This window comes from Nerophis lumbriciformis, linkage group LG10, assembly GCF_033978685.3.
Source record: "Nerophis lumbriciformis linkage group LG10, RoL_Nlum_v2.1, whole genome shotgun sequence".
Classification (NCBI taxonomy): domain Eukaryota; kingdom Metazoa; phylum Chordata; class Actinopteri; order Syngnathiformes; family Syngnathidae; genus Nerophis; species Nerophis lumbriciformis.
In genome coordinates this window covers 975,001-997,500 of record NC_084557.2, presented here as the reverse complement: position 1 = coordinate 997,500, position 22,500 = coordinate 975,001, and the positions used below count along the sequence as shown (strand labels likewise).

At 38.4% G+C, this 22,500-nt stretch overlaps 1 long non-coding RNA gene across 1 annotated transcript in view; it reads right to left on the bottom strand.

Moving 5' to 3' along the window:
- LOC140679040 (uncharacterized) overlaps positions 1 to 16,417 on the bottom strand; it is an 18,128-nt gene extending 1,711 nt beyond the window's left edge. The window contains exons 1-2 of the long non-coding RNA XR_012050620.1: positions 16,336 to 16,417; positions 11,480 to 11,620 (exon numbers count right to left, since the gene is read on the bottom strand). This is a non-coding gene — a long non-coding RNA (uncharacterized lncRNA). The remainder of the gene's footprint in view (positions 1 to 11,479; positions 11,621 to 16,335) is intronic.
- Positions 16,418 to 22,500: the final 6,083 nt, after the last annotated feature.

Here is a 22,500-nt window from a genome sequence, read left to right as displayed (position 1 = left end):
AAAGAAACGGCAGATCAACTGGTCTAAAAAAGGGGGGCTATTCAAAGGCTAGAGTATACAAATGAGTTTTGAGATGGGACTTAAATGTTTCTACTGAGGTAGCATCTCTAATTGTTACCGGGAGGGCATTCCATAGTACTGGAGCCCCAATAGAAAACGCTCTACAGCCCGCAGACTTTTTTTGGGCTCTGGGAATCACTAATAAGCCGGAGTTCTTTGAACGCAGATTTCTTGCCGGGACATATGGTACAATACAATCGGCAAGATAGGACGGAGCTAGACCGTGTAGTATTTTATACGTAAGTAGTAAAACCTTAAAGTCGCATCTTAAGTGCACAGGAAGCCAGTGCAGGTGAGCCAGTATAGGTATATATATATGTATATATGTATATAAAGGTAAATACAGTATAGGCGTAATATGATCAAACTTTCTTGTTCTTGTCAAAAGTCTAGCAGCCGCATTTTGTACCAACTGTAATCTTTTAATGCTAGACATAGGGAGACCCCAAAATAATACGTTACAGTAGTCGAGACGAGACGTAACTAACGCATGAATAATGATCTCAGCGTCGCTAGTGGATAAAATAGAACAAATTTTAGCGATATTACGGAGATGAAAGAAGGCCGTTTTAGTAACACTCTTAATGTGTGACTCAAAGGAGAGAGTTGGGTCGAAAATAATACCCAGATTCTTTACTGAGTCGCCTTGTGTAATTGTTTGGTTGTCAAATGTTAAGGTGGTATTATTAAATAAATGTCGGTGTTTAGCAGGACCGATAATCAGCATTTCCGTTTTCTTGGCGTTGAGTTGCAAGAAGTTAGCGGACATCCATTGTTTAATTTCATTAAGACACGCCTCCAGCTGACTACAATCCGGCGTGTTGGTCAGCTTTAGGGGCATGTAGAGTTGGCTGTCATCAGCATAACAATGAAAGCTAACACCGTATTTGCGTATGATGTCGCCTAGCGGCAGCATGTAAATACTAAAGAGTGCAGGGCCAAGAACCGAACCCTGGGGGACTCCGCACGTTACCTTAACATAATCCGAGGTCACATTGTTATGGGAGACGCATTGCATCCTGTCAGTAAGATAAGAGTTAAACCACGACAAGGCTAAGTCTGACATACCAATACGTGTTTTGATACGCTCTAATAAAATATTATGATGGACGGTATGGAAAGCAGCGCTAAGATCAAGAAGCAGCAACATAGATGACGCATCAGAATCCATCGTTAGCAGTAGATCATTAGTCATTTTTGCGAGGGCTGTCTCCGTAGAGTGATTTGCCCTGAAACCGGATTGAAAAGGTTCACAGAGATTGTTAGACACTATGTGTTCATTTAGCTGCTGTGCGACAATTTTTTCGAGGATTTTCGAGATAAAGGAAAGGTGGGACACCGGTCGGTAGTTTACCATGAGGTCAGGATCAAGGTTAGGTCTTTTGAGCAGAGGATGAATAACCGCTTTCTTGAATGCTAGGGGAACAGTGCCAGAGGAAAGTGATAAGTTTATAATATTTAGCACTGATGGACCTAATAATACAAAAAGCTCCTTGATAAGTTTCCCAGGAAATGGGTCAAGTAAACATGTTTTTTGTTTTTTTTTATTATATTTGTACAATATTTTCTGCTTTTAAACAAGGCTTGTAAATGAAAAAGGTTATTGTGCATCTAGGGTTAGGGGTCTTTAAAAGTTACCAAGTACCAATGATTGTCACACACACACTAGGTGTGGCGAAATTAATCTCTGCATTTGACCCATCACCCTTGATCACCCCCTGGGAGGTGAGGGGAGCAGTGAGCAGCAGCGGTGGCCGCGCCCGGGAATCATTTTTGGTGATTCGACCCCCAATTCCAAGCCTTGATGCTGAGTGCCAAGCAAGGAGGTAATGGCTCCCATTTTTATAGTCTTTGGTATGACTCGGCCGGGGTTTGAACTCACAACCTACCCATCTCAGGGCGGACACTCTAACCACTAGGTCCTTTAGAATGTCATTGCTTTAAAAAAAAAATACCATTGTAAGTTATTATTACTGACACAAACATTCGAACATGTGTTGGCTTATTAGTGTCATGTCTGTGTGATCATGTTTTTGTCTTAGTCATGTTTTATTTAGTTATTGGACTTTTTAGTTTCTGGCTTTTCACTCCCTTGTCTTGTTTCCATGATTACCCATTAGTTTCACCTGTTCCACGTTTGGACTCATTGTGCACTCTTGTTTGTCACCATAGCAACCCATTAGTTCTCACCTGTCACGTCACGCACCTGTTTCACGTTTTGAGTCACGCACCTGTTTTCGTTAATCATGTCTGTAGTATTTAAGTTCATTGTTTTTCAGTTTGTCTTTCTGGCGACATTCAGTTTCATACCCCTGTCCCACTCTGTTTACCTCTGCGCACTTCATAGTCCATGCCAAGTAAGTTTTTGTGTATTAATGCCACAGTTAGTGTTTTTGTTTCATTGTTCACAGTTTCTGCCTATGTGCAAGTTTTGTTTTCAATAGCCTAGTTTTGTACCTCCGCCATTGTGCACGCTTTTTGTTTGTTCTTTTTTGATATATTAAATAAAATATGTACTTACATTCCCGTCTCGCCCGAGCCAACTTTCCGTTGCCTTCCGGAAAAGCAAACACCCGGGACCAAGACGTGAAAATCATACATTGGTCATATTCAAAGTCCTCATGTGTCCAGGGACATATTTACTGAGTTTATTAACATAATATGAATTTTTGTGAAAAGGAAAAAAGATTTTGTGACGATAAAAAATATCAGATGTAATCTTAGTAGTATCGACTAGATACGCTTTTGTACTTGGTATCATTACAGTGGACGTCAGGTGTATCTTTTGTTAGTGGTGATGCCAGTGACGCACCTGTTTCACGTTTTGAGTCACGCACCTGTTTTCGTTAATCATCTCTGTAGTATTTAAGTTCATTGTTTTTCAGTTTGTCTTGCTGGTGACATCCCCGCATTTATACTCTCCACACACTTATGACCCTTGCTGCGCTTTTTCATGCCGTTTTTGTCCATGCCAAGTAAGTTTTGTTTATTATTGCCACAGTTAGTGTTTTTTTGTTGTTCATAGTTTTTGCCTTTGTGCAAGTATTTGGTTTCATAGTTTGTTCTCCGCCATTGTGCGCGCCTTTTGTTTACTTCCCTTTTTTGTAGTTTAAATAAAAATGTACTCACATTCCCGTCTCGCCCGAGCCAACTTTCCGTTGCATCCCGGAAAAGCAAACACCCAGGACCAAGTCATGACAATTAGCTAATGCTAAATACATTACGATACAAATATGCATGAAAACACTCCTACATACATCATAAAAGATGAATAGTTTTAGTTATATTGTAAAACTTGCAAACGTCGCTCGGAGTGATGAATGAAGAATCCACACGGGTAGAAACGCTGTGGACGGTTAGAGGACTGAACGGCACCCTACTTCTGGTTGAAAGCACTAAATGGAAGGACACCGCAGCACCTGCAGTGGGCAAACATATCCAAAAGATGGCAACGTTGCACACATAATAACACACTTGTTTTTTGTTGTTTTTTTCAACTATTTGTATTATTGCCTTCAGCAAAAAAAAAAAAAATCCATTAATTAGCCGCACCATCTTATAGGCCGCAGGGTACAAAGCGTAGGGAAAAAGTAGCAGCGTATTTACGGTTGTAAAAACTTACAAGCACAATTATCGAAATTTGATATTGTTATTAAACAATTAACATTTACACCAAAAATGTATACCAGTTTTTACCGGAGACCAAACCTTACAATATTTAGGATCAATGTTAATAAACATACACTACATTCCACTATGAATAGGATGTAGGGTTGTACGGTATACCGGTACTAGTATAGGACCGCGATACTAATGAATCATATTCGGTACTATACCACCTCTAAAAAGTACCGGTCCCCCACTCGTCATCGTCACGTTGTGTCATTGCTGGTTTTACGAGCAGAGGAGCATGTTCGGCAGCGTACGCACACAGAGTACTTACAAGCAGACACAGTGTGTAGACAGAAAAAGCCTCAAAAGTAAAGATAAAGGTGAAGTTATAAATAACACTGAAACACCCTCAGGAAGAGCTGTTTTGAGACATAACTGGCTAGCTAGCGGCTAAAGTCCAGTGATTAAGCTACTTCTTAATCACTAATCCTCGCCTCCATGGCGACAAGTAAAGTATTATTATCACTGGAGGACGAGGAATAGCTAAACATGCTTCATAACACACCAAAGCTCACAATGTAAACAAATGCCGTGGGTGGATCTACACCTGACAATCCACTGTAATGATACCAAGTACAGGAGAGTATCGAGTTGATACTACTATGATTACATCGATATTTTTTAGCATCACAAAATCTTTTTTCCTTTTTAAAAAAATGTATATTATGTTTATAAACTCAGGAAATATGTCCCTGGACACATGAGGACTTTGAATATGACCAATGTATGATCCTGTAACTACTTGGTATCGGATACCCAAATGGGTGGTATCATCCAAAACTAATGTAAAGTATCAAAGAAGAGAAGAATAAGTGATTATTACATTTTAACAGAAGTGTAGATAGAACATGATAACACAGAAAATAAACAGATACTAACAGTAAATGAACAAGTGGATTAATAATACATTTTTACAGTTTGTCCCTCATAATGTGTACAAAATAATAGGTGTATAAATGACACAATATGTTACTGCAGACTAATTAGGAGTCTTTGTTTGTTTACTTACTACTAAAAGACAAGTTGTCTAGTATGTTCAACATTTTATTTAAGGACTAAATTACAATAATAAACATATGTTTCATGTACCCTAAGATTTTTTTTGTTCAAATAAAGCCAAATGTCAGGTTCAAACACTGATGACATCTATTAAACAAGACAAGAAGCAAGGAATTAAACAGAGACAGAATTAAATATGGCTCAATGAGGAGAAACGCGTACACCTGTAGGGGCGGTATAGCTCGGTTGGTAGAGTGGCCGTGCCAGCAACTTGAGGGTTGCAGGTTCGATCCCCGCTTCCTCCATCCGAGTCTTGGGCAAGACACTTTACCCACCTGCTCTCAGTGCCACTTACACTGGTGTAAATGTAACTTAGATATTGGGTTTCACAATGTAAAGCGCTTTGAGTCACTTGAGAAAAAGCGCTATATAAATGTAGTAAATCACTTCACTTCACTTCACTGTACCCTTGCACAGTGTCACCACACTCTTTATTTGGACTTTCCCTGATTACATGGCATCAGCTGTTTCTAAGGGAGGGGGGTCATAAACAGCCATCGCCTTTGATTACAAACACTTCAAAGAAGAGGTGCCTGTAGCTTGGGCAGGTCCTGCTTTCTCTCCACTTTGTAGATCTCGGGTCAAGACAAAAATCTTTCTGTGGATTACAATACATCAAAGAAACAGAACCCTTTATGTCGCTCCCCATCCTACACAGTGGAGTTTTACAAGCCTTTTTGTTTGGTAGGATCAAAGACAGCTTTTCGTCCTCTCGCAGGGCGAGCTGAACTCAATGTAACACAAAGTTTTGTGATAACTTAGACACAATTATTCTGACACCAATAAAATGCCATTTTTCTGTGGTCCCCTTTATTTAGAAAAGTAGCGAAAAGTATCATTTTGTATATATAAAGTATAATACATTTTGGTACCGGTACTAACATGTTGGAATCAGGACAACACTAATAGGATGTCATTAATATAATAGTCAGTGAACACACTGGAGATTAGATAGCGGGAAAAAAAAACCTTCTCCATTGCCAAATTGGCACCTGGCTCACGGCGGCCATGATGGCGGAGAGGCCCGAAATAGCAACATGACACACGGCCAGCACAGAAGAATCCCTTGGCAGCGTCGGTCCTTCCTAAAGTTGCAGAGGAAGAGTCAGAGGTGGACTACCTGCTCTGCAAATAGCAACTGTGATAATGAAGCAGATGGGGGATCAATGGAGGGGAGTGAGGGGGGATAACAGACGACAGCATCTCCTACCAGATAACGGCGATGGAGAGATAAACCCAAAGTAATGGCGCGTGAGAGGCAGATAAGGTGGCGCCTGAGTCGTGTAGAAATATCAGCCTTTTGCCCTCGTTTGTGTCAAACACTGATGACATTTATTAAACAAGACAAGAAGCAAGGAATCAAACAGAGGCAGAATTAAATTTTGCTCAATTGAGGAGAAACGTGTCGACCTGTAACCTCTTACAGTGTCACCTACGCTCTAGCGAAAGATTGTACGCCACCTCTTTTTATTTGGACTTTCCCTGTTTACATAACATATGCTCCCAAAAGAATGGGGAGTATGTAAACAGTCATTGTTTTTGGTCACATTAACACAAAAGAAAAAGATGCCTCAGGCTTGAGCTGGTCCTGGATTCAGCTTGAGCAGGTCTTCAATGACAATAGATAACCCCCATCAACGTCTCCTCCCATCGTACACAATGGAATTTTCCAAGCCTTTGCTTGGTGCAACAAAAACAGCCTCTTGTCTGTTCATTGGGAACTCAGAGCTGTAATATCTTACTGAGATCATTTAGGACCAAAACACTTAAAAAAAGTAAAACACTCTAACATCAAATCTGCTTAGTGAGAACAATTACCTTATCAGACAGAAAATAAGCAAATATCACCCTTATTTGATATATGTCATCTTACTTAGATGTCAGTTTTTGCAGTGTGAACACGGCAAAAACAACATATTGAGCAAAAAGGTCCAAAAAAAAAAATTCAGCTTGAGCAGGTCTTGGATGACAATAGATAACCCCCATCCCGTCTCCTCCCGTCGTACACAATGGAATTTTCCAAGCCTTTGCTTGGTGCAACAAAAACAGCCTCTTGTCTGTTCATTGGGAACTCAGCGAACGGAAAGTTTTTTGATAATTTAAATACAATTTTTCTGACATTTTTGTATCCTGCTCACTGCAAAAAGTCAGTGTTCAAAAACAAGCAAAAAAAAAAATACAAAAATGAGGGGTATTTTATTTGAACTAAGCAAAATTATCGGCCAATAGAACAAGAAAATTCGGCTTGTCAAGAATTTCCAAAACAAGTGAAATTAGCTAACCTCAATGAACCCCAAAATAGCTTAAAATAAGTATATTCTCACTAATAACAAGTGCACTTTTCTTGGTAGAAAAAAAAATTAGACCTTTTTGCTCAATATGTTGAAAAATATTCTTAAATGAAGTAAATGCTAGTGCCAATATCTTGACATAATGATATGCGCTCAGCATCATGATTTTATTTTTTTTCATGCTTGAAATAAGAAATGATGACTTTAAAAAAGTAGTTTTATACTTGTGAGTGTTGATGACACAGCTTTGCAACACTTGATATTCTAGTTTCAAGCATGTTTTACTCAATATAGGTCATCACATCTCAGCAACAAGCTGTAATATCTTACTGCATACTTGCCAACCTTGAAACCTCCGATTTCGGGAGGTGGGGGGCGTGGTCGGGGGGGCGTGGTTAAGATATATATATATATATATATATATATATATATATATATATATATAAGAAATACTTGACTTTCAGTGAATTCTAGCTATATATATATATATATATATATATATATATATATATATATATATATATACATATATATTTTATTATGTATATATATATATATATATATATATATATATATATATATATATATATATATATATATATATACATAAATAAAAGAAATACTTGAATTTCAGTGTTCATTTATTTACACATATACACACTGTGTGTATATGTGTAAATAAATGAACACTGAAATTCAAGTATTATGTGTGTAACACACATAACCCTCCTCTACTCATTGTTGAGTTAAGGGTTGAATTGTCCATCCTTGTTCTATTCTCTGTCACTATTTCAGAACACACGCATTATACAAATACACATTATAAAATCAATAAGAAAACGGGAGCTCTAATTTGGGAGTCTGAATTAGGATCAGAAGTTCCTATATAAACATTGCGTACTCACGTCGCCTTTTTGTATTGATTACTGCAGCTGTGCACTGGATTCATTCACAAACACAAACTACAACTCACAAACACTTTAGAGTTAGGCTCAACCATCAGAATGTGTACTTAAACTTATAAAGATCACATGGATATTATTCAGTGAGTTGATTCACCAAAACTAACCTGTTATACAGGAGGAAAAAGCACACAGGACGTTTCAATTGTTCACAGACTGGTCGCGCTCATTAGAATGACAAGACACTTCCGGTCTGCAGGTGATAGCATTCAATTGGGAAGAAACGCCCTACTGCCCCCTACTGACCAATGTGAATACTGATAAATGTGTAATGACAGCTCCAAAAACAAATTCAAACCACAAAATAAACTAAATAAATCAACACAAAAATGTGACACATTATGGGTGGGTCACATATGCAAGTACAACAGGCTGTCAACACGTCACTCAGGTCCGCATGGAGCTGGAGGGGGCGTGGCCTCCAGCTCCGCCTGAATTTCGGGAGATTTTCGGGAGAAAATTTGTCCCGGGAGGTTTTCGGGAGAGGCGCTGAATTTCGGGAGTCTCCCGGAAAATCCGGGAGGGTTGGCAAGTCTGTCTTACTGATCATTTAGGACCAAAACACTTAAAACAAGTAAAACACTCTAACATAAAATCTGCTTAGTGAGAATAATTACCTTATCAGACAGAAAATAAGCAAATATCACCCTTATTTGATATATGTCATCTTACTTAGATGTCAGTTTTTGCAGTGTGAACACGGCAAAAACAACATATTGACGAAAAAGGTCAAAAAAAAAATTTCTACCAAGAAAAGTGCACTTGTTATTAGTGAGAATATACTTATTTTAAGGTATTTTTGGGTTCATTGGGGTTAGCTAATTTTACTTGTTTTGGAAAGTCTTGACAAGCCAAATTTTCTTGTTCTATTGGCAGATAATTTTGCTTAGTTCAAATAAAATACCCATCATTTTTGTTTTGTTTTTTCTTGTTTTTGAACACTGACTTTTTGCATTGTAAAGTCATTCTTGTCGTGAGAAAGAGTCATGAAATATTAAAAGATGTGAATGTGAAGTGACCCTCACCAGACACGACTAGTGTTGTCGCCATACCAGTACCTTGGTACCGGTACCAAAACGTATTTTGATACTTTTCCATACTTTTTTCTAAATAAAGGGGACCACAAAAAAATGTAATTATTGTCTTTATTTTAACAAAAAATCTTAGGGTACATGAAACATACATCCAACATGTTGGTACCGGTTACAAAATGTATACTTTATATATACAAAATGATACTTTTCGATACTTTTCTAAATAAAGGGGACCACAGAAAAATGGCATTTTATTGGTGTCAGAATAATTGTGTCTAAGTTATCACAAAACTTTGTGTTACATTGAGTTCAGCTCGCCCTGCGAGAGGACGAAAAGCTGTCTTTGATCCTACCAAACAAAAGGCTTGTAAAACTCCACTGTGTAGGATGGGGAGCGACATAAATGGTTCTGTTTCTTTGATGTATTGTAATCCACAGAAAGATTTTGTCTTGACCCGAGATCTACAAAGCGGAGAGAAATCAGGACCTGCCCAAGCTCCAGGCACCTCTTCTTTGAACTGTTTGTAATCAAAGGCGATGGCTGTTTACGACCCCCCCTCCCTTAGAAACAGCTGATGCCATGTAATCAGGGAAAGTCCAAATAAAAGAGGAGGCGTACAATCTTTCGTCAGAGCGTGGTCACACTGTGCAAGGGTACAGGTGTACGCGTTTCTCCTCATTCAGCCAAATTTAATTCTGTCCCTGTTTAATTCCTTGCTTCTTGTCTTGTTTAATATATGTCATCAGTGTTTGAACCTGACATTTGGCTTTATTTGAACAAAAAAAATCTTAGGGTACATGAAACATATGTTTATTATTGTCATTTAGTCCTTAAATAAAATAGTGAACATACTAGACAACTTGTCTTTTAGTAGTAAGTAAACAAACAAAGACTCCTAATTAGTCTATGCAGTAACATATTGTGTCATTTATACACCTATTATTTTGTACACATTATGAGGGACAAACTGTAAAAATTGATTATTAATCCACTTGTTCATTTACTGTTAATATCTGCTTATTTTCAGTTTCAACATGTTCTATCTACACTTCTGTTAAAATGTAATAATCACTTATTCTTCTCCTCTTTGATACTTTACATTAGTTTTGGATGAAACCACACATTTAGGTATCGATGCGATACCAAGTAGTTACAGGATCATTGTCATGTCTGTGTAATCATGTTTTGTTTTAGTCATGTTATGTTTTGTTTAGTTATTGGACTCTTTAGTTTCTGGCTTTTCACTCCCTTGTCTTGTCACCATAGCAACCCATTAGTTTTCACCTGTCACGTCACGCACCTGTTTCACGTTTTGAGTCACCCACCTGTTTTCACTAATCATGTCTGTAGTAATTAAGTTCATTGTTTTCAGTTTGTCTTTCTGGCGACATCCAGATTCATACCCCTGCCACACTCTGTTTACCTCTGCGCACTTCATAGTCCATGCCAAGTAAGTTTTTGTGTATTAATGCCACAGTTAGTGTTTTTGTTTCATTGTTCACAGTTTCTGCCTATGTGCAAGTTGTGTTTTCAATAGCCTAGTTTTGTACCTCTGCCATTGTGCACGCTTTTCGTTTGTTCTTTTTTGATATATTAAATAAAACATGTACTTACATTCCCGTCTCGCCCGAGCCAACTTTCCGTTGCCTTCCGGAAAAGCAAACACCCAGGACCAAGACGTGAAAATCATACATTGGTCATATTCAAAGTCCGCATGTGTCCAGGGACATATTTACTCACTTTATAAACATAATATGAATTTTTTAAAAAGGAAAAAAAGATTTTGTGACGATAAAAAATTTCAGATGTAATCATAGTAGTATCGACTAGATACGCTTTTGTACTTGGTATCATTACAGTGGATGTCAGGTGTATCTTTTGTTAGTGGTGATGCCAGTGAGCTATTGTATCCTCCTACGGTGTGTAGTGAAGCATGTTTAGCTATTCCTCGTCCTCCAGTGATAATGCTACGTGGAATAAACTTACTTTATTTGTCGCCATGGAGACAAGGATTGGTGATTTAGAAGTAGCTAAAACACTACAAAGCAGCTCTTCCTGAGGGTGTTTCAGTGTTATAACTTCACCTTTATCTTTACTTTTTACGCCAAAATGCGTCCGTTCTCCCTTTTCTGTCTACACACTGTGTCTGCTTGTAAGTACTCTGTGTGTGTGCGCTGCCGAACATACCCTAGACAAGGTATGCAAACAGTTAATACGTCCGTCATTAGAGCGGATGCATGTTCATCATCTGGTCGGTTTCATCAGAAGGTGTGTGTGTGTGTGTGTGTGTGTGTGTGTGTGTGTGTGTGTGCGCGCGTTCTTGTATTTCTACCCTTCTAGAGACATGAAGAAGGAAAAGCATCTTCCATATGAGGAGGTGTGAACAAGTGATGACCATACTTGCCAAGCCTCCCGAATTTTCCGGGAGACTCCCGAAATTCCGCGCCTCTCCCGAAAACCTGCCGGGACAAATATTCTCCCGAAAATCTCCCGATTTTCAGCCGGAGCTGGAAGCCACGCCCCCTCCAGCTCCATGCGGACCTGAGTGAGGACAGTCTTTTTTCATGACGGGAGGACAACAGGGTGACAAGAACTAAATCATCCAGACTAGAGATGAATTGTATTTTTATGTTTATCTTACCTAAAAATAAATATATTTATTAATTTTTTTTAAAAACATACATTTTTACTATATTTTGCTAAAAACATCAAAATTAATTGTATTTTTATTTGTATTTTTTCGTGACTCCTTATTACATCCAGCCATAGAATTATACATTAAAATAAACATATTTCAAATAATTGATTTTAAATTACCATAATAATTCATTTAAAATGACCATATTTAATTATTAAAATAATTGCTTGTTTATCAACAACTTTAGCATTTTATTCATTACATTTTGAAACTCTCAGAAGCCAAGTTATGTTATATTCCTTAATATTTATTTATGCAAGTTTGAAGTATCAATTATCTAAACACAGTTTTGTTTGCATATTTTCAGGATGTAGATATCTATATATATATATATATATATATATATATAATATGTATGAAATACTTGACTTGGTGACTAGCTGTCAATATACTCCTCCTCTCTTAACCACGCCCCGCCTCAACCCCGACCACGCCCCCACCTCCCGAAATCGGAGGTCTCAAGGTTGGCAAGTATGGGTGTGCTTATGATCAGTGTTGGGTTAGTTACTGAAAAACAGTAACTAGTTACAGTTACTAGTTACTTTATTTCAAAAGTAACTCAGTTACTAACTCAGTTACTTACACCAAAAAGTAATGCGTTACTGTGAAAAGTAACTATTTAGTTACTTCTTCTACTTTTTTTTTTTAAAGCTCCCATTAATGCCCTTTTAGCCTTCATTTTAGTACTGTTATTGCACTGGAGAATAATACAATCTGTTGATCAACTTGACATGCATTTGCATCACTGAACTCTGCTAAGCAATGTGCTCTACATACAACACACAAAGACAAAGATATGTTTCAAAGGGCCAATTTATTTCAGGCCAGAACAAATTGACAAAACTATTTTAAATAGCTGCAACATAACATACATAAGTAACAAACAGCATAATAACACTAACACTAACCACGTTAAACCCAGATTCCGAACTAACAAAGGTCTTAACTCATTCTCTTTCTATGCCACTTCAATATGGAATGCACTCCCAACAGGTGTAAAAGAAAGGGCATCTCTATCCTCCTTCAAAACCGCACTAAAAGAACACCTCCAGGCAACTACAACCCTAAACTAACACCCTCCCTTCCACATAATACCTCTTCGGATTGTAAATAATCAAATGTAGACACTTTTTCTTATACTTTCTGATCTCTCTCTCTGTGTCCACTACTTGCTGTACATATCCTACCAAGTCAGTCCTACACTGTTCCAATGTCCATTTCTCTGATGATGCAATTGTTGACTGAAGTGTTGATACCAACCAAACCTAACCCCCCCCCCCCCCCCCCCTCCATATCCCACACCCCGGATTGTAAATAATGTAAATAATTCAATGTATATACCCTGATGATTATCTTGTGTGATGACTGTATTATGATGTTAGTATATATTTGATAGTATATACAGGTAAAAGCCAGTAAATTAGAATATTTTGAAAAACTTGATTTATTTCAGTAATTGCATTCAAAAGGTGTAACTTGTACATTATATTTATTCATTGCACACAGACTGATGCATTCAAATGTTTATTTCATTTAATTTTGATGATTTGAAGTGGCAACAAATGAAAATCCAAAATTCCGTGTGTCACAAAATTAGAATATTACTTAAGGCTAATACAAAAAAGGGATTTTTAGAAATGTTGGCCAACTGAAAAGTATGAAAATGAAAAATATGAGCATGTACAATACTCAATACTAGGTTGGAGCTCCTTTTGCCTCAATTACTGCGTTAATGCGGCGTGGCATGGAGTCGATGAGTTTCTGGCACTGCTCAGGTGTTATGAGAGCCCAGGTTGCTCTGATAGTGGCCTTCAACTCTTCTGCGTTTTTGGCTCTGGCATTCTGCATCTTCCTTTTCACAATACCCCACAGATTTTCTATGGGGCTAAGGTCAGGGGAGTTGGCGGGCCAATTTAGAACAGAAATACCATGGTCCGTAAACCAGGCACGGGTAGATTTTGCGCTGTGTGCAGGCGCCAAGTCCTGTTGGAACTTGAAATCTCCATCTCCATAGAGCAGGTCAGCAGCAGGAAGCATGAAGTGCTCTAAAACTTGCTGGTAGACGGCTGCGTTGACCCTGGATCTCAGGAAACAGAGTGGACCAACACCAGCAGATGACATGGCACCCCAAACCATCACCCAACCATGCAAATTTTGCATTTCCTTTGGAAATCGAGGTCCCAGAGTCTGGAGGAAGACAGGAGAGGCACAGGATCCACGTTGCCTGAAGTCTAGTGTAAAGTTTCCACCATCAGTGATGGTTTGGGGTGCCATGTCATCTGCTGGTGTCGGTCCACTCTGTTTCCTGAGATCCAGGGTCAACGCAGCCGTCTACCAGCAAGTTTTAGAGCACTTCATGCTTCCTGCTGCTGACCTGCTCTATGGAGATGGAGATTTCAAGTTCTGTGGGGTATTGTGAAAAGGAAGATGCAGAATGCCAGACCCAAAAACGCAGAAGAGTTGAAGGCCACTATCAGAGCAACCTGGGCTCTCATAACACCTGAGCAGTGCCAGAAACTCATCGACTCCATGCCACGCCGCATTAACGCAGTAATTGAGGCAAAAGGAGCTCCAACCAAGTATTGAGTATTGTACATGCTCATATTTTTCATTTTCATACTTTTCAGTTGGCCAACATTTCTAAAAATCCCTTTTTTGTATTAGCCTTAAATAATATTCTAATTTTGTGACACACGGAATTTTGGATTTTCATTTGTTGCCACTTCAAATCATCAAAATTAAATGAAATAAACATTTGAATGCATCAGTCTGTGTGCAATGAATAAATATAATGTACAAGTTACACCTTTTGAATGCAATTACTGAAATAAATCAAGTTTTTCAAAATATTCTAATTTACTGGCTTTTACCTGTATCTGTATCTGGACCCCGACTTAAACAAGTTAAAAAACTTATTGGGGTGTTACCATTTAGTGGTCAATTGTACGGAATATGTACTGTACTGTGCAATCTACTAATAAAAGTTTCAATCAATCAATCAATCAATCAACAACATAGCTGTAAAGCTGGCTTCACCTAAGGAAGGCACACGTGACATACACAGAGCCTAACCAGGCACATTTGAATTGTTGTTTTGGGCAGTAGACGGGATCTTTGATCCAAGACACAACTTACATTTAACTAAAATGTTCTTTTCTTTGTGCTCGACAAAAGAAAAGAAGTGAGAATATCTCATACTTGCCAACCCTCCCGAATTTCACTGCCTCTCCCTGGGACAACCATTCTCCAAATTTCTGCCGATTTCCAGCCGGACTTAAGGCACGCCCCCTCCAGGTCTGTGCGGATCTGAGTGGGGACAGCCTGTCGTCACGTCCGCTTGGCCAACCAAAAAGTAACCACAGAACACTATACCGTATAGGCGTATAGTGTTCTGTGGTTACTTTTTTGTTGGCCAACGGTTGTATTGCGCACCCCCCTCCCCTCCCCTTCCCACGCACACACACACAGTCACACACACACACAGAGAGCGCAGAGGAAGAATCAGAAGCACGTCTCTGCTTCGCTGGAATAAAACACACTCAGATCCTCAGTTCCTAGCCGATACTGTCATGTTTGTGTAATCATGTTTTGTTTTAAGTCATGTTTTGTTTAGTTTCTGTCTTTTCACTCCCTTGTCTTGTCACCATAGTTACCCATTAGTTTCACCTGTCATGTCACGCACCTGTTTTGAGTCACGCACCTGTTGTTAATCATGTCTGTGTTATTTAAGCTTTTGATTTTCTGTTGTTCGTCCTGGAGTCATAGCCTTTCTCACCCTGCTATCCTCGCATTTATGCCCCCTGTCACACTCTGTCCACGTCTGCGCACTTCATGTCCATGCCAAGTAAGTTTGTTTATTATTGCCACAGTTAGTGTTTTTTATTGTTCATAGTTTTTTGCCCCCGTGCAAGTCTTTTGTTTTCATTAGTCAAGTTTTGTACCTCCGCCCCTGTGCGCGCTTTTTGTTGGATTCTTTCTTTATAGTTATATTATTAAAAATATATTTACCTTCAAGCCATGTCCGATCCAAATCCTTTTGCATCTTGGGAAAACAAAAACTCCACAGTCCAAGTCTTGACAGATACTACATAAAAAGTAACGTAAAATAACGCAGTAACGCATCATGTAGTAACGGTAACTGAGTTATTGAATATAAAAAAATAACGCGTTAGATTACTAGTTACCGCCGAAACTAACGGCGTTACAGTAACGTGTTACTTTGTAACGCGTTAGTCCCAACACTGCTTATGATCAATACAACACTCAAAAGTTCGTTTAGCATGTCCTTGTAACATAAATGGCATTTAACATTTTATTTTCAAGTATCTCTGAGGATTTATGTCGTGAACTTACTCTTAAAATAAAGCTAACTGTATTTTTGCTTCGTCACCGTGGTTACCCTCGGACCAACGTCCGCCATCTTAGAAAATACCCTGAACGTGACTCGTTTTTAACTCATAACATTTACAAAACAGACATTAGCTTAACATTGCTTACTCTAAAAGGTACAGAATAAATTCTACTACTGCTTGTATGTGTTATATGCAAAGCAGCTTACCTGCAAAACAATTAACACAGCGTTACAACCGGAGCTGGATGCATCTGTTTTTTTCATATCACGTACTGACAGACTTCTTCTACGGCGCCAGCTACTGATACCAACGGCACCAAGCGCCCTCTGCTGGCGTAACTAAATATCGCCTGCTGCATAGAAATACATAGAAAACTTTGACATCACAAAAAATGAGTCTATAAACAGTATTTAAATCGAGTTTTCTGACCTTAAAGAGTTTTTAATGGGGGGGGGCAACTATTTTAGTCAAAGTACATCACTTAGTGCCACATAAAAGGTCTCTTTCTCGTGAGGGTTCTCCTGAGCCCGAAAGATCCTCCGTGAGCCCGGTAGACAGTTTGAATACAATCTTTTTTATTACAACAGTCTGGAATTGCTTTTTCAGCAGTCTCTTTTAGGCGTGTCTCTCTCGCTCTCTCTCCAGCCCCCAACTCCGACAACGTGTCTCGTACCGGCTGCTGCTAATAAAGGCATACTTGCCAACCCTCCCGGATTTTCCGGGAGACTCCCGAAATTCAGCGCCTCTCCCGAAAACCTCCCGGGACAAATTTTCTCCCGAAAATCTCCAGAAATTCCGGCGGAGCTGGAGGCCACGCCCCCTCCAGCTCCATGCGGACCTGAGTCCGCTTTCCCACAATATAAACAATGTCTACAGTAAACAGCAATGTTGTGACACTCTTAAACAGGACAATACTGCCATCTAGTGCATTTGATGAAAGCACTTTTGTGCGTGCCACACATCAATGCATCATCAGAGAGGGTGTTCAGCATGGTTAGAAAAATAGTGACAGAGAATAGAACAAGGATGGACAATTCAACCCTTAACTCAACAATGAGTAGATGAGTGTTATGTGTGTGTATATGTGTAAATAAATGAACACTGAAATTCAAGTATTTCTTTTATATATATATATATATATATATATATATATATATATATATATATATATATATATATATATATATATATATATATATATATATATATATATATATATATATATATATATATATATATATAAAATAAAATAAATATATATTTATAGCTAGAATTCACTGAAAGTCAATGATTTCTTTTATATATATATATATATATATATATAAATATATATATATATATATATATATATATATATATATATATATATATATATATATATATATATATATATATATATATACAAGCGACTTTGGTACTTAGAAAAGCGCTATATAAATCCCAGTTATTATTATTATTATTATTATTATATATATATATATATATATATATATATATATATATATATATATATATATCCATCCATCCATTTTCTACCGCTTATTCCCTTCGGGGTCGCGGGGATATATATATATATATATATATATATATATATATATATATATGAAATACTTGACTTGGTGAATTCTAGCTGTAAATATACTCCTCCCCTCTTAACCACGCCCCTGCCCCAACCACGCCCCCCGCCCCCACCCCCCACCTCCCGAAATTGGAGGTCTCAAGGTTGGCAAGTATGAATAAAGGCGACGGGTGATTAGATAACAAGGCCTATCTGGGCCATCAACTCACCTGTCGCTGTCCTCGAGGCCGGTCCTTGCACACCCCGTTCCGCAGCAGGCCGGCAGGCCACGCCCCCCTCCACATATATGTTATATAAAAATATAATATATTATAATCATTATGTACTGTATATATATATAAGATGTAAATATTACATATATGTTATATTTTATATTGTTACTATGGTACATTTTAGTCTACTTTATACCGGCATTATTCTTTCCATCCTTACCCTTTCCATCCTTTGTAACTGTGGAACAATTTCCCTTGTGGATCAATAATGTTTGTCTAAGTCCAAGTCTAGTTCTAATCGTACAATCTGGTCTTGGTCTGACCTTTTGGAATGTATTTGGATAACAAAAACCGAGGTACTCGTCCCTGGCTGGAGGGAAGATGTTTATGTTGACTTCGGAGCACAATCGCAAACAAAAAGATGAGCGGCGGTACGACACGCCGCGTCAAAGCCTCATTTCGGAAAACGTTGAAGAACCGGTCTTCTTGGCGCGGCCCCTCGCTCCCGGGAAGAAGAAACATGAACAGTTGGGTCTCGCTGCAAATGAAAACCACTCAGGCGCTCATCACAGAATTTTCTCATTAAAAAAAAAAAAACAGGACAAGCCTTGGATAAAACACAGTCTGGCTCGGACTCAATTAAAACTTGCCAAACTACTTCTGTACTTATACAACCCACTTGGTCTTTTAGCAAGTCAAATGTGCTTTTGAAACATGAGTGATTTGACTGCAGTCTGTATTTGACCACTGCATTGTTGCTTATTATGGACACACCTCAGATAGCACGCTGTGTATATACCTTTATTTTGTTTTTCCCTCTGTTACTAAGGTCATCTTTTCACACCTCGGTGGACATTTGAGGGAGGAAATAAAATGTGAGAAGTTTGAGGGGCAAATGAAAAATAAGAACAACTAAATGTCCTACACTGTGTTTGATTGGTGCAACACAATTAAAATCTATTATTGTCATCATATTGAACCAAGTCAGAAGTCACCTGTGTGCTCGCCACCTGCTGGCCAGTAGTGACATTGCACTTGGAAGATGACTTGCTCAGGAGTGAGTGAGTGAGTGAGTGAGTGAGTGAGTGAGTGAGTGAGTGAGTGAGTGAGTGAGTGAACTTGAGAGCAGGCATTGAATAATGCATGAATAGGTGAGAAAATTAAGTAGAATATAAATGGACTCGATAATAAATAAGAGTGAGTGAGTGAGTGAGTGAGTGAGTGAGTGAGTGAGTGAGTGAGTGAGTGAGTGATTGAGTGAGTGAGTGAGTGAACTTGAGAGCAGGCATTGAATAATGCATGAATAGGTGATACAATTAAGTAGAATATAAATGGACTAGATAATGAATAAGAGTGAGTGAGTGAGTGAGTGAGTGAGTGAGTGAGTGAGTGAGTGAGTGAACTTGAGAGCAGGCATTGAGTAATGCATGAATAGGTGAGAAAATTAAGTAGAATATAAATGGACTCGATAATGAATAAGAGTGAGTGAGTGAGTGAGTGAGGGAGTGCGTGTGTGAGTGAGTGAGTGAGTGAGTGAGTGAGTGAGTGAGTGAGTGAGTGAGTGAACTTGAGAGCAGGTATTGAATAATACATGAATAGGTGAGAAAATTAAGTAGAATATAAATGGACTCGATAATGAATAAGAGTGAGTGAGTGAGTGAGTGAGTGAGTGAGTGAGTGAGTGAGTGAGTGAGTGACTGAGTGCATTAGTGAGTGTCAAATGTGGGAGTAAATGAAGCTATGTGTGAGTGAATGGATGAATTAATGAAAAAAATGGTGTAAGAGTGAATGAGTGAGTCCTTAAATAGTTGTGAGTGAGTGAATAAATGTATTAATAAGCGAGCAAGTGAGTGAGTGAGTGAGTGAGTGAGTGAATGAACATGAGAGCAGGCATTGAATAATGCATGAATAGGTGAGAAATGTAAGTAGAATATAAATTGACTCGATAATGAAAAAGAGTGGGTGAGTGAGTGAGTGAGTGAGTGAGTGAGTGAGTGAGTGAGTGAGTGAACTTGAGAGCAGGCATTGAATAATGCATGAATAGGTGAGAAAATTAAGTAGAATATAAATGGACTCCATAATGAATAAGAGTGAGTGAGTGAGTGAGTGAGTGAGTGAGTGAGTGAGTGAGTGAGTGAGTGAGTGAATGAACTTGAGAGCAAGCATTGAATAATGCATGAATAGGTGAGAAAATTAAGTAGAATATAAATGGACTCCATAATGAATAAGAGTGAGTGAGTGAGTGAGTGCATTAGTGAGTGTCAAACGTGGGAGTAAATGAAGCTATGTGTGAGTGAATGGATGAATTAATGAAAAAATGGTGTAAGAGTGAATGAGCGAGTCCTTAAATAGTTGTGAGTGAGCGAATTAATGTATTAATAAGCAAGTGAGTGAGTGAGTGAGTGAGTGAACAGGCATTGAATAATGCATGAATAGGTGATAAATGTAAGTAGAATATAAATTGACTCGATAATGAAAAAGAGTGAGTGAGTGAGTGAGTGAGTGAATGAACTTGAGAGCAGGCATTGAGTAAATGCATGAATAGGTGAAAAAATTAAGTAGAATATAAATGGACTCGATAATGAATAAGAGTGAGTAAGTGATTGAGTGAGTGAGTGAGTGAGTGAGTGAGTGAGTGAGTGAACTTGAGAGCAGGCATTGAGTAATGCATGAATAGGTGAGAAAATTAAGTAGAATATAAATGGACTCGATAATGAATAAGAGTGAGTGAGTGAGTGAGTGAGTGAGTGAGTGAGTGAGTGAGTGAATTAACTTGAGAGCAGACATTGAACAATGCATGAATAGGTGAGAAAATTAAGTAGAATATAAATGGACTCGATAATGAATAAGAGTGAGTGAGTGAGTGAGTGAGTGCATTAGTGAGTGTCAAACGTGGGAGTAAATGAAGCTATGTGTGAGTGAATGGATGAATTAATGAAAAAAATGGTGTAAGAGTGAATGAGCGAGTCCTTAAATAGTTGTGAGTGAGTGAATTAATGTATTAATAAGCAAGTGAGTGAGTGAGTGAGTGAGTGAGTGAGTGAGTGAGTGAGTGAGTGAGTGAGTGAGTGAGTGAGTGAGTGAACTTGAGAGCAGGCATTGAATAATGCATGAATAGGTGAGAAAATTAAGTAGAATATAAATGGACTCGATAATGAATAAGAGTGAGTGAGTGAGTGAGTGAGTGAGTGAGTGAGTGAGTGAGTGAGTGAGTGAGTGAGTGAGTGAGTGAACTTGAGAGCAGGCATTGAATAATGCATGAATAGGTGAGAAAATTAAGTAGAATATAAATGCTCTTGATAATGAATAAGAGTGAGTGAGTGAGTGAGTGAGTGAGTGAGTGAGTGAGTGAGTGAGTGAGTGAGTGAGTGAGTGAGTGAACTTGAGAGCAGGCATTGAGTAATGCATGAATAGGTGAGAAAATTAAGTAGAATATGAATGGACTCGATATTGAATAAGAGTGAGTGAGTGAGTCAGTGAGTGAGTGAGTGAGTGAGTGAGTGAGTGAGTGAGTGAGTGAACTTGAGAGCAGGCAATGAATAATACATGAATAGGTGAGAAATGTAAGTAGAATATAAATTGACTCAATAATGAAAAAGAGTGAGTGAGTGAGTGAGTGAGTGAGTGAGTGAGTGAGTGAGTGAGTGAATGAACTTGAGAGCAGGCATTGAACAATGCATGAATAGGTGAGAAAATTAAGTGGAATATGAATGGACTCGATATTGAATAAGAGTGAGTGAGTGAGTCAGTGAGTGAGTGAGTGAGTGAGTGAGTGAGTGAGTGAGTGAGTGAGTGAGTGAGTGAACTTGAGAGCAGGCATTGAATAATACATGAATAGGTGAGAAATGTAAGTAGAATATAAATTGACTCAATAATGAAAAAGAGTGAGTGAGTGAGTGAGTGAGTGAGTGAGTGAGTGAGTGAGTGAGTGAGTGAGTGAGTGAATGAACTTGAGAGCAGGCATTGAACAATGCATGAATAGGTGAGTAAATTAAGTAGAATATGAATGGACTCGATATTGAATAAGAGTGAGTGAGTGAGTCAGTGAGTGAGTGAGTGAGTGAGTGAGTGAGTGAGTGAGTGAATTATCTTGAGAGCAGGCATTGAACAATGCATGAATAGGTGAGAAAATTAAGTAGAATATAAATGGACTCGATAATGAATAAGAGTGAGTGAGTGAGTGTCAAACGTGGGAGTAAATGAAGCTATGTGTGAGTGAATGGATGAATTAATGAAAAAAATGGTGTAAGAGTGAATGACCGAGTCCTTAAATAGTTGTGAGTGAGTGAATTAATGTATTAATAAGCAAGTGAGTGAGTGAGTGAGTGAGTGAGTGAGTGAGTGAGTGAGTGAGTGAGTGAGTGAGTGAGTGAACTTGAGAGCAGGCATTGAATAATGCATGAATAGGTTAGAAAATTAAGTAGAATATAAATGGACTCGATAATGAATAAGAGTGAGTGAGTGAGTGAGTGAGTGAGTGAGTGAGTGAGTGAGTGAACTTGAGAGCAGGCATTGAATAATGCATGAATAGGTGAGAAAATTAAGTAGAATATAAATGCTCTTGATAATGAATAAGAGTG